Consider the following 13502-nt stretch of genomic DNA (forward strand, 5'->3'; position numbering starts at 1 on the left):
CCCAATATATATATATATATATATATATATATATATATATATATATATATATATATATATATATATATATATTATATGATAGAGAAAAGATAAAGGGAACATTATTTATTATCGCGAATAGTAATTGTTTTTATTGTTCGTTAATTTAATATTTTATGTAAATATTTAAACATTGTTTCTATAGAAAACACTCAAATATCACACACATATATAAACATTAAGTGTTCTTACTATATATCTACTTATTCGAAGAAAAGAAAAAAATTCAGGTGACCAAAATCAGCTAATTTTAGTCTAATCCTATCAAAAATCGAACACGGGAAAATAATTGAAATAATTGCTCCCCAGTTGATGTTTATGAGAGGAATGAATCTAACTTTCAAAGCGAGTCCATCCTCCTGATGGAATCCTAGTGGTGCCAAATATCCAACAACATCCGGCATCCAATGACTGATTATAGACCCTAGTATAAGTGCTGCGCTAATTTAGGCGTCATAACTTTAGCCGGACGCGAATATATATTGCCGCCATTAATTCTGAATGGAGAACATTTTTGGCGGCAAATTGATAAGCATTCGTCAGCGGAAAAGATGCAGACAAAATACAGTGGATATTGAATTAACCTGGAGCAATTAAGAAAATATATTACTATTCGCGACAGTAAATAATATTTCTTTCTGCCGTTCTCTCGATCCCTATATATATATATATATATATATATATATATATATATATATATATATATATATATATGGAAAAAGGGGAAAAGTGCCTGTGACATTTTTAGAAAAAATCTTCAACATTTCGTCCCCATTTTCGGGGAACTTCCTCAGGAGAATGATAAGGATTATTGAGGAAAATAAAATATACCGAAGATGAGAGGAGAATCCTATGAAAAGTGAGATATTTATATAGTTTATGTACATATAGGTGTAATGTAAAACGTAAGTCGTGTGTAAAACGTAAGTGAGGAAACCTAAGTTAAAAATTAAAAATGATTAACATAGATGGAGAAATGTGTCTCAGACGAACTGATTAGCCTTTAAAAACATTTCCCCACCTAAAAAAATAAAAGCTCTCATTGCAGGAAAATCAGAACAAAAGCTAAGGGTGCCAATCTATAACCCGAGACGCCTTAGAAAAAACTACGGTCAAAATTATCAGCATGGATATTAAATTTCAGTTAGACAGTGGATCGGATCTTACAATACTAAACTTCAAAACATGGAAGAAATTGCGGTAATCTACTATGTTAAGAACCCATAGAACGACAAAAGCAGTCAACGGTACTAAAATTAATTTTGAGGGTGAATTAATCACCAACGCCACCTTGCTGGGAAAAACTAAAAAGCTCAAAATATATGCATTAAAAAATAGTGAAAACCTGTTCGTCTCTGATTGCATGGATGAGTTTAACCCGTGGGACTCACCTGTCTCTACATTTTGCAAAAAAATTAGAAGCCTGCCCAGCGGAAACTAAGAAACTAATAACTAGCTTTAAGGAAGAATTACCAGATGTATTCACTCCTGGTCTTGAGAGATGTACAAAAATGGCTGCGGATTTTGAGCTGAAACCGGACACACAACCGGATAAAAAAAAGCAAAAAACCGCAACATCCCTTTCGCATCACTGAACAATATAAATCAAGAACTGGACAGATTGGAAAACACCGGTATAATTGAATACAGTGAGTGGGCTGCGCCAGAAGTCTACGTAAAAAAGGACCGGGGAAATCTGCATTCGTGCCGACTTCTCGACCGGACTCAACGAGTCGTTAAAAGACTTTCATTACCCAACCCGGAGAAAGTGTTCACAAAATAAAATGGCGGCAAGTTTTTTTTTTCTAAGATCGACCTGAACGATGTTTATTTACAAATTCCTGTTAACGACAAAAGCGCTAACCTCCTCTGTATACATATACATCCGGGTTTGTACGGATACGAAAGGCTCGCGTTCGAGGTCAAAGTAGCACCTGCTATATTCTAGCATGTCATGGATACCATACTGAGCAACATTGATACCGCCATCGCATATTTAGATGACATCATTATAGCGAGCAAAAGCAGGGAGAAACACGCAATCAATATCAAACAAGTATTCAGTCGAATACAAAATTATTTGTTTAAATAAAAAACAAATTCCTTACTTCAAAATTGTTCCTAACTGATTTGAATCCGGATTTAAATATAATAGTGGCTAGCGACACTGGCCAGTATGACATTGGCGCATGCATGTTATATAGAATGCCGGATGGCTAAAAACAGCCAATTGCTTTCGCATCCCGGGCCTACTTCCAGCGGAAATCATGTTTGGGCGAAAAATCAAATCAGTTTTTTGATAAACTGCTGCCCAAACACGCAAAGCAATACAGAACCTCTACCATGCCAACAAAACGATTTAACATCGGCAATAAAGTCCATTTTAACCATTTTCTAGAACAAGGTTTCCTTTTGGGAACAGGACACAATCCAACAAAGAATCAGCAATGCCACATGCATCATTCAGGGCTCAAAATTCGAACATAAAAGGCACCTGAACGAAATAAGGAAACACATCCCCGAGAAACAAGTAAAACCACCACAGTAAAGTATAGAGGCAATCGAAACAGTATATGATTTTTTAACATAGATCCTCCACAAATTATACCAGAATCAAGACGCGCCAGCAGAAAGAAAGTAGACTTCTTGCTGTTCTGCCCCAAAAAGAAAAAAAGATACTGATTTCACACCTGGATAGCAATGACCGAAGTTTCCCATACACTCCTAATTTTTGTAATAACAGTGGAACGTTTTACTGTTTATTCACCTCAAACTACGCACAGTGCCACTTGGAGGTAACGGGCTACTATTTAGGGCCATTTATATATGGGGACATATAGAGAGGAGCAACGAGATGTCTGATCATGATTCACTTCAACTAAAGGCAGCAAAATGTAACGACAACCCCAATAGTTTCCTCATCCACATATACTTTTTTTACGTGTTTGTAGAAAAGAAACAATCCTTAACAATGAATCGCTGAATATGCGAAAATAATATTTATTAACATTATTAATACAGCTTTAAGCGAAGCATTCATTAACTGCAATTTCGAACAACAATTAAATCTCATGATACATAAGTAATGAGTCGGGTTGACAGCCAGGCCGATCCAGATCTTTAGTGATAAAAGTGCTTTTCCTCTAAAAATGTGTAGGTTATTTTAGAATTCACAAATTACTACACCAATTATGATGAAGGCATTAGCATTACTACAGGGTGACCCCCCCAAAAAAAAACAGGCCCAACTCTAATGAGGCCCAGTTTCTTAGTGTTTAGTCCGAATGAAATGAAACTTTGGTCATAACTAGGGTCTTTGGCCTTTTTTCTCCGTTCTACAGATAATTCGAAGACGTAATCATTTCAAAATGGATTGGGAATGCAAAAAACAAAAAAAAACAAAACAAAAAAAAACCAAAAAACAAAACAAAAAAAACAAACAAAAAAACATTATTTTCTTTTCAACGTAACATCAATGCATAACTTAAACATTTCAGAATTCATGCAGTTTTTTAAAAAAATTTTAAATTAAATTTTCACCACCAGCAAGGCACAGTGCCACTTTGAAGTAGGGGGCTACTATTGGGGGCATAAGTTGCAAGGATTAAATGAAGGGAGATGAGTCGCAAGATGTCTGTTCACATTACACTTGAACTTCTGAATGTCAGTACAGTTTGAAAAGCAGAATCCCGGAAGGGAATTCCAAAGTCTAGCAGTTCTGGGGAGGAAACTATTGGAGCAGAAGACCTTTCTACACCTAGGGATCTCTACTGTGAAGGGGTGGGATTTAGATGCTTGTAAGCCTTGTCGGAGATGGTTCAAGTGCTTGTCAGTGTCAGTAATTGAATCTTCACGTATACAGAATACACATGGAACCATATATATATACGCAGAAAAATCCTGCTAGGTTCATGGCAACCCCTGATTTTTTTTTATATAAAAGACGGGTCGTATCTAACAACCGGCACCTTTTCAGAAGAGTTATAATTCCTCAATATGTCGAAAGGTTTTTCTTTCAAACATATTGTTAGACCTCAGGCAAATCACTTGTAGATTAAATGTATACGATTATATATTAGAGAAACTAAATCATTGTCAACAGTTGCACAACAACAATACAAAATGGTCACCAATTTTTCTAACGCAACATCATTTTACCAAATATCAACAATGCTCGGACGCCCAGAGGTGGAATTAATCGTATCATTTCCTTGGTTAACGAGAAGAGGAATAGTTCGGGTTGGAGAAAGAATCGGATAGAACAATGAAAGTTGATGATCTCCATTTTGCTGACTTTTCTGTGTGTTTATTAGATTAGACAAATGCTCCAGGGATTCTTTTGACAACATACAAAAACTTGGCAATGTTAACATTTAAAATAATTTGCCGATACTTCATAACATATATCATACGATCACGCACACACAAACACGCACGCACATATAAAATTTTATGTATCTACATAAAATTTAATGCATCTATTTTCAGTATTTCCTTCGATAGTGCGCGGTACATAAATAGAGCCAAGTAGTAAATTTTGAAAATATATACGCAATTAAGCTACACAGAATTTTCCGCGTTTTAACTTGGAGAGTATTCGTCAATAACCTGACGAATTGTCACGAGGATTAAAGTAAAAAAAAAAAATCCCGTGAAGCTTTATTGCCATATATATTTTCAAAACTTACGCTCTCTCTCTCTCTCTCCCTCTCTCTCTCTCTCTCTCTCTCTCTCTCTCTCTCTCTCTCTCTATATATATATATATATATATATATATATATATATATATATATATATCCTAATATCTGGAACTATTTTTGTTCTTTTTTTTTTAGGGAGGAACAGTTTTTGTTATTTTGTTTGGCGGACCATGGTTTAATATAGTATGTGATTTTTAAATCCCCGAAACAATGTTTCATCGAAGACAACTAGTGATCCCTGAAAACTTAGGAGTATTGTAAATTCGAAAATTCAAGGATTTAGCGATAGCAGGAGATTAAATGACTTACTGACAAAATAATTTGCAAACAAGGACTAAAAAAGAATAAAAACAATGTATTATTTTTTCATATAGTTTTTAAGGGTAAAAAACTTTATATATATATATATATATATATATATATATATATATATATATATATATATATATATATATATATATATACTAGCCGGGATGGCTGGCGTTGCCCGGATGTTTGGAGGTGTGTGTTGAAAAAAAAGTGGTAGTAGGCAGGCAGGCTGGAACCCATACCGCAAAGGAGGAAAAGAACGTGGAAAAAACGTGACGTCTTTGCTGTATCGCCCATCGCCAAACCGGAAGTGACGTATGTTTAAATTAAGGCTAGTCAATCGAAAAGAGGGGGTTACTTTCGAAAATATCAGCGAAAAAAGCGACCCCTCCCTGTAGAAAAGTGCCCAGTTGAGAGTGAAGGAATTAATGGTTTTAGCCAATCTTTCGTCCGAATGGTCAAGCTTTAAAACCATACCGATCTCGTGAAAATCCGTTGTCTCTTTCGAAAGTTTTAGGCATACTTACATACATACATACATGCATACATACATGCATACATGCATGCACACATTTAAAAAGACATGTGAGATTTATATTACAGATTATTACGACTTCTCAGACAAGTGCCACTCTCTCCATCATTGAACACCCATGTGGCCGAGGATGACTCTTTAGTCCTGCCAGCGACTTGCAGACCTTACAGTGATGACGGTCATTGGTTTTGGATGAAACTAACAACAACGGGACTTTTATCATTGTCCGCTTTCATGTGATTAACAAGACCTGCCTCGGACAACAGAGCTTGGTCACACACCCCACAGATCCAGAGATCTCCATAATTAGGTGGCAAGCATTTGGTGTTTCCTACATGCTCTCTTGAACTTCGCTCGGTCTATCTTGGTCGCTTCAAAGTGTTCTACGCCCCTGTATATCAGTGCCCTTTACTGCTTGCGATCGGACTCTAGGGACTCTCAACTGTCAACAGGAACATAAAAGTTCACCAAACTCTTCTTGATGCTATCCGAAAACACACACACACACACACACACACACACACACACACACACACACACACACACACACACACACACACATATATATATATAATAAGTATGGCGTAGTTTGCTTGAAGCATTGTTAGAGAATAAACGGTATTTTTAGAAGGCTAGAACAATGCAGGAAGGTGCATTCGTTGTGTGAAGATAAATAAATAAAAATATGAATAATAAATAATTCATTTTTAAAATTTTTTATTTATTATATATATATTTTTTAATATATATTTATTCATTTATCTACCTGAATTTCAACTGTGGGTGGTATTTAATCCCAAAGGTCCTTTCGGGTAATAACCCATCGTCAGTGTAGAAATGAATCCCCTCTCTAGGATGTAAATTGCAAAATCGCTGTTTTGTTTAGATTTAAATCTAAACGCTCACAGATTAATTAATGTCGTTAAATGTTCAGGGGAAATAATTCTCTTGTGTATTTTAAATTGAAACGGTCAAAGATTAATTCATTTAGTTATGTTTAAGGGAGGTAATTCATTTTTACTTGTCTACATGCTTTCTCTTCAGGGGAAGTAATTCATGTGCTTATAAACTGGCATTGTTTAAATATATAAATGATCAGTGTAGGTTTGCGTACATATATAGACATTGCCTCAAAGTATATTTACAGTTATCATGTAGGCTATTTATTTGTTTTATTTTATTTTAGGTATATTAATGCATTTATTAGGAAGTACTTAATCTTTCAGTTACGCTAGATGTTCATCTTCAAGATTGCAATATTCTTCAGATCTCTCCAAGATATTCTGATACACAGTGCGGCACAAATTCCGACTTTCAATTTCTGTTAATGCGTCGTGAATGTTACATTTAATTCATGTATTGTCTTGGCTTTCTTCTCATAACGTTTTTACAACAAAAGAAATGTATCGGTGTCAGCTCAAGTGTACGTGGTGGCCATTCAATGATTTCTCTTCTATCGAACAAAATATGGAAAACCTTTATTAAGATAGTCACTTTTAACATTTTATGCATAGTATTCCTTCAATGTATTTAAATGAAAAAAAAAAATCTAGCAGGACCCGATTCTCGGCATTACCCGAGAGGAATATAAAATAATAATGTAATTGAAAAAAAAAAGTAGTATTAGAGTAATAATTCCAAAAGAAAAAATACAAACTCATTCCACTGTAAGTAATTTAAGAGATTGTTCCTATTTACAATGCCTCCCCACCGGACAGAGTTAGACACCAGGGTCGTTTTTTAACGCGGAGAAAAGGTATAAAAATTAAAAATTTTCTCCGTCGTGAAGGATTTCTCCTCCATTGAAAGAGAACAAGAAATGAAAATGCAGCATCTGAAGAATAGATACTACACTTTGATCTTGGCCAAAAGTCCAAGTAGTAAAGTTGGAATAGAACTTTTCAAATCAGGATTGTTTTAAATCAAACAAAATCGATTTGCGTACATTTTAGGCAACTGAATCCCCTTCTATAGTTTCAAGGTCTAATATGAGTAAATCCTATTTCAATCAGCTTCATTACTTACACTATCATTGTAATTATTAAGCTATCCTTCTTGTAAGAAATAATTTATCCTTGTCCTTCAATGCTTAAAAAAAACCTTTTGAAAGGAACTATTTTCTCAATAAAATCACTTAAACTGCCAGACGCACCTTTGTGTCTTCGTGAAAGAAGTTTATTCATTTTGAGACACGGAAGTTTGAGCATTAGATGATCAACGATGCAAAGCGATGGCCGTACTCAGGGGAAAACGACGATGGAAAGAACGATCAAGACAAACACGTACCAAGACTTTATTTAATTGGATAACAGCAATCGCCAACACAGGTGCAGCCGGCGCGCGTTGTGAAAAGGCCGTGTGCTTCAACGTGCTTCAACGTGCTTCAATATTCTTCAATGTGCTTTATATGTCCTCTTCATTTCTGTCGTGTAACGGTTGTCTGCCGAACATCATTGAACTTGCTATTAATTTATATTATTTAGATTAATCTAACTAATATTCTCACCTTGTACAACGTTTCGCTCGATGTAACCTCCGACCTTCTTCAAGTGTATAAGCCTCCATGTTTGATATTGGGAAAGGTTGGGGTTTCGTATTTAGTTTCTAATCGAAATATTTTATAATTAAGTAAATGTGCCGCAAAATATTCACGAAAAACTGCATTAAAAAGTAAGTAAAATAAGAAAATCAAGAAATGGGTTTGTCGCTAACTGGCCAAGAAGTAGGAAAATAATCCCCCTCCCAAATAAACGTAGGGAAATAATAACGTAGGAAAATAATAAACGTAGGAAAATAATAACGTAGGAAAATAATAACGTAGGAAAATAATCCCCCTCCCAAATAAAAAAAAATATTAAAACGCATTTTTAAGTCTCAATTTCGTGGGTATGTTTTTCTAGATATTACTTTTTTGTGGTGATCAAAGTATGGTCATTGAATGGAAATGTTTTTCTCGTGATATAAATTTTGATTAAGTCGTAAAATGTTTTGGAAAGAATAAAAATTCATGAAAATTTTACGCCCGCGAATATCGACAGAAAAATCCCCTATGTCGAGAAGCTGTTCGTTAATTGGAATATTCCATTCTATTCTGGAATGTGTAAAAATGCAAACAGATTATGTTGACAGAATGGCTGACGGAGTTTAAATCCGAAGAAACAGTGAATGCTTTCTGTTTAACGTGAAGGATATCAGAGAAACAAATAAAATGAAAAGACACGAGATATGAATGGTAGAATAACGGTCATGCTAAGTACGAATAACTGTTCGTGTATTTGAAATCTAATCTGACATTTATTTATTCATCGAATATAGTCAGATCATCTGGAGAAATGAACGTTGTTGGTTGGTTGTTTTTGTTTTACAGCGTATCAACTTTTTTCAGGTTATTTAATGCCGAATCCAAAGATTTTGAAGAAATTTTTTTTAATAGAACATATTTGTTGTTTTCAAGTAGGTTTCTATTTAACCCATAGTTGGGACCCTAACAGGTACTACCACTCCGGGTCAGAGTGGACCTGGGAACAATGGCAATTAAAGGGTGGCTTCACACTCCCCAAAGCCCGCAAGCTAGGGCCTCACCACTGGATATAGTTTTAGGTCATATCCAGGACCGGAAAATGAACGTGAAAGTGACTTTAGCAAATATATTGCACTATGAGGAAGAGAATTTTCTGGGGGAGCTTCTTTACCCTAATGTTTTGTCCCTTTGGGGAAACAAGTCAAGTTGGAAAAAGGTGTTCATAAAGCACGATAGTTTGTTGACAAAAAAAAAAAAAAAAAAAAAAAACGAACTCAGCCGGTTTAAAAAAATCAGATCAATGTTGAGGACACGGATTGCTGAAAAAGTTTAAATTTCAAAATAATTTGTTCTAATTTAATAACAAAATATATATGCATGTATCTGCCCCTCTCTCCTTCCTCCTCTTCCTTCACCTCTTCCCCCTCTCTCTCTATCTCTCTCTCCCCCTTTCCCTATATTTCGATGAGGGGAGAATTGCATTTCAATTGGGATCCGATTGCAGTTGGTGCCGTCGATATAAAAGTTGAAACCCAGACGCCGTCGCAGCCGAGTGGCAAAAAGTTGGAACCTTGGCTTTGTCGAGAACGGGTCTTGAGTTAAAATGCTCCTCAAATGTTTAAATAAATTTCTATTTTTTATAAGAAAATGCAAGCGTCCAAATCCAGCACGGTGATCATGCCAATATTAAACTCTAAGAGGCGATCGACTACCAGATATAGCCAACGATCTATCAACCCCTTTATATAAGGGACATTTTATCGTCTAATGTACAATCCTTTATTCCACTGGGGAGCTGGTTACCATGTTCAAGACGGAACAGCTATTTCAGAGACGTCCTCACAACACGGACGCAAAGGCATTCTATCCGGCAAATTATCCTGTCATAAATACATAGTTAATTATTTTCTTGTGGATTTCATAGGAAACGAAAATAAACTAGCAATAGTTTTATGTGAAAGAAAGATTTTTTTAATGTTTTCATCAATGTATGATTGGAACACGTATTGTCATGGTTTATGGTTTCTTATTTTTATCGCAATTTATTGGAAGGTGACAGTGATCTACTAGTTAACGATACGGACTGAATGTAGTTCGAATCCAGTTTATTCCACGAAAACCACTTTCACTTAGGATATTGGCATCCGTAAGTATTCGATGTCTTTCTATAAAGAACTCAGACTAGAAACTTCGGATTCATATAATCTCAATTTATGTAGTAGTCAGCGTACTGATACATGTTAAGTTAGCTAATGCGATATTTCCATTGTTATCTGATGTATGTGTAGTTTAACTATTGCCTTATATGAGACTAGCGGGATAGGAGGGCGCCCGGCTTTACCCTGGCGTAAAATACGCTTAAATATGATACTTTAATTTGTCCAGATTTCGTATATATTATTATAGATTTGTAGTTTCAAAAGTAAAAAAAATGTATTAAGATGCCATCAGCTAGAATCGAAACATAAACCAAAACTGTAGCATTTAAAGCTGGTGACGTTACCACTGTACCAACGTGACATGCATATAAATCGATTAAAATTAAAAATAAACTAAGATGAATATTCAAAATGTTTATACGATGTTTTCGAATTTGACCCATTTTTGACCCGTTAAAAACAATTTTAATCGGCTAAAGACCCATAAAAGAACGGCACATAAAAAAATCTAATCCTTTGAGGTCCCTAGCGCCGCTCTGCGAATTTTAGTTTCGGAGGAGATAGAGTTTGGAAATATGGAGACAGACAAACAGACAGACAGACAGACAAATAGACCGATAAACAGACATATAGCCGTTTATATATTAGATGATGTGTTTTGAGACTCGGTTAGATCATCTGATGCGAAAACGAAGTGTAAGACCTTCAAGACATTTCCTTTTTGTTACAAAGTCTGTTTATAAATCAAAAAATATATTATTTAATTATAACTTATTAGTAATAACATTATTAGATAAATTTGCTGCTACGCAAAAAGATGGCATCCATTTCAATTTACTTTCATTACTGATAACAAAGATTGCATCGATCTAAAATATCCCTAGTTTAGTATTTTCGGAAAGGAATACACTCGATTTGCAGGTTATTGTTCTGAAGAGGGAATTATACACGAGAAGAATACGCTGTTCAAAATGAAATATCAAATGTTTGGAGAGAACGCATCGATAACAAACCCCAAGAAATAGACCGGCTTCATTTTATCATGTAATAAAACCATGTGGCCCTCGCTCGACAACATCACCGACTCCAACGTTGTTTTAGTAGTATTATTCTTTTTCATCTTCTCTTCTGCACGTGTCGTCGTCGTCTCTCACATTATCGACTACTGAGGAGAACGCGCACGGGTTCACAAGTATAAAAATACAATAAAAAACACAAAAATACACTCTACAAATATTAGTTCCACTGTGTGTGTGTGTGTGTGTGTGCGCGCGCACGCGCATATGTATTTGTGGCATCACTTACCCTGTGCATGCCACAGCTTAGTCGTCTGTCAAGGCCTCTTTGTCACTGGTTGATCAATTCTGCTCTAAGCTACGACTTGCGTTCTATTGTATCCAACTCGCAACCGCCCTATACTCCAAACTGTCCTCAACCGTCGCAAACTTAAAACTGTCCGTAAATCGTTTCCAACTCTTGTAAAACTGTTGCAAAACCAATTGATACCCCCTTAAACTGCAAGTAAAATGACTCTAAATATATATCCGGTCCTCTTGTTTTGGTTTACTGTCATGCCTTGATTAACAATCCTATATTAGTTCCCTTTGTGCGCGTTGGTGAACAACATCCTCTCAATTGTTGCGCTGATAAACATATTTTTTTTTTGTTATATTTTCCCTCTATTTTTTAAAATTACCCAAACCTTATGAGGGGGAGGGGGTAGAACGTTGATAGTATCACAATTATATAGATATATATTTTAGAAGGCGTAGACGTTTTCGTAATAATATTGTAGCCATTTTAAAATTGCGCTAGTCAGATTCGCACTAAAATATTTAGATATGTTGTTTCTGTCAAAAATGACTCTATATAATTTGTTTTTGAATCATAAAGAGACACAAACTAAAAACATGGAGACCTTCAGAGCATTATAGAAAAAATATATCTCTATCCAAGCCCTCAACCCGTGAAGTGCGAAGTCAACAGTATGAAACGCCGGGTCTGTTGGCTTGGCTATTATTAATCCAGAGCGAATTGCTCTTGCAGTGTTATAATTAAACAGTCACATTTGAGGGATAAAGAGTTCGATGTTGATCAATATTCAAGTCGACAATCAATGCCTCCCATCAAGACGAAGATCGCAAGTTTATTTACACGCTTAATTCTTAGGTAAGTTTCTTTGCATATAAACAAAGGCGTCTCTGTTTTATCGATATTGGTCAATTATTCGACAGATCTTTTCTTCAGACGAAGTTTGGACAGAAATCGTAGCGGTCACTCTAGTCACGGACATATTAGGTTGCTGTAAAAATAATATCGTTTTCTGACATTCAACTTAAAAAGATCATAACTCCTTTCATAATAAACTTTATTTAATCGAAATACGAACAATTAGAATCGACACATTTTTTACCAACAGGAAACAAGTTTATTTATGCCGTCAGCATAGAAATCCGGAGTTCTGGAAGTGATGAAATCATTGAAGGCCGATTCCGCATCATCTCGGCTTTTGAAGCATTTTTCGCGCAGGAAGTTCGAGATGCTTGAAAAAGTGATAATCGGTGGTCGAGAGGTCCGGTGAATACGGCGGATGAGGCAGGGTTTCGTAGCCCAATTCGTTTAGCTTCTGCAGGGTCTGTTGAACAACACGCGTGCGAGCGTTGTCGTGGAGGAGAATTGTTTCCTTCATATTGACCAATCTCGGACACATACGTTGGAGCTTCTGGTACATTTCGTTAATTTCTCGGCAGTACTTCTCCGCCGTAACCGTTTCGCCCGGATTCAAGATGTTGTGATGGATGAGACCGACCGCAGATCACCAAACAGTCACCATAAACTTTTTTTGGTGCAATTGTGGCTTCGGGAAGCGTTGTAGAACTTCTCCGGCATCCAAGCAATAAAATCGTGCGGATTTGAGTTTTGTCCATGCTGTCGAAAAGCTTGAAATAAAGTTAATGAAGAGATTGAAAACGGAAACGAATAACACAATGCGATAGAGCGAAAAACGTGCTTCAAAATGATATATAACATTGCTATATATATATATATATATATATATATATATATATATATATATATATATATATATATATATATATGAATTAATTTAGAAATCATATATAGAAGTAACATATGCGAGAAAACGGTATAGTTTTTGCACCAACTTAATAATACATACATAATAGGATTAATTCAAACTAAATACGGCTTTTTTTATTTCCATTTTTATTTTGTTTATC

This window comes from Euprymna scolopes, chromosome 12 (genome assembly GCF_053919585.1).
Source record: "Euprymna scolopes isolate OS-2025 chromosome 12, ASM5391958v1, whole genome shotgun sequence".
NCBI classification, from domain to species: domain Eukaryota; kingdom Metazoa; phylum Mollusca; class Cephalopoda; order Sepiida; family Sepiolidae; genus Euprymna; species Euprymna scolopes.